Source organism: Bison bison, unplaced genomic scaffold, assembly GCF_000754665.1.
Source record: "Bison bison bison isolate TAMUID 2011002044 unplaced genomic scaffold, Bison_UMD1.0 scf7180017864492, whole genome shotgun sequence".
NCBI lineage: Eukaryota > Metazoa > Chordata > Mammalia > Artiodactyla > Bovidae > Bison > Bison bison.
In genome coordinates this window covers 6,608,223-6,609,144 of record NW_011495051.1, presented here as the reverse complement: position 1 = coordinate 6,609,144, position 922 = coordinate 6,608,223, and positions in this window count along the sequence as shown.

The following is a 922-nucleotide window of genomic DNA, read 5'->3' as shown; positions in this document are numbered from 1 at the left end:
TTTCCTGAATGTTGAGCTTTAAGCCAACTTTTTCACTCTCCTCTTTCACTTTCATCAAGAGGCTTTTTAGTTCCTCTTCACTTTCTGCCATAAGGGTGGTATCATCTGCATATCTGAGGTTATTGATATTTCTCCCGGCAATCTTGATTCCAGCTTATGCTTCTTCCAGCCCAGGATTTCTCATGATGTACTCTGCATATAAGTTAAGTAAGCAGGGTGACAATATACAGCCTTGACATACTCCTTTTCCTATTTGGAACAAGTCTGTTGTTCCATGTCCAGTTCTAACTGTTGCTTCCTGACCTGCATACAGATTTCTCAAGAGGCAGGTCAGGTGGTCTGGTATTCCCATCTTTTTCAGAATTTTCCACAGTTTATTGTGATCCACACAGTCAAAGGCTTTGGCATAATCAATAAAGCAGAAATAGATGTTTTTCTGGAACTCTCTTGCTTTTTCCATGATCCAGCGGATGTTGGCAATTTGATCTCTGGTTCCCCTGCCTTTTCTAAAACCAGCTTGAACATCAGGAAGTTCACAGTTCACATATTGTTGAAGCCTCGCTTGGAGAATTTTGAGCATTACTTTACTAGCGTGTGAGATGAGTGCAACTGTTCGGTAGTTTAAGCATTCTTTGGCATTGCCTTTCTTTGGGATTGGAATGAAAACTGACCTTTTCCAGTCCTGTGGCCACTGCTGAGTTTTCCAAATTTCCTGGCATATTGAGTGCAGCACTTTCACAGCATTATCTTTTAGGATTTGGAATAGCTCAACTGGAATCCCATCAGCTCCACTAGCTTTGTTCGTAGTGATGCCCACTTGACTTCACACTCCAGGATGTCTGGCTCTAGGTGAGTGATCACACCATCGTGATTATCTGGGTCGTGAAGATCTTTTTTGTTCAGTTCTTCTGTGTATTCTTGC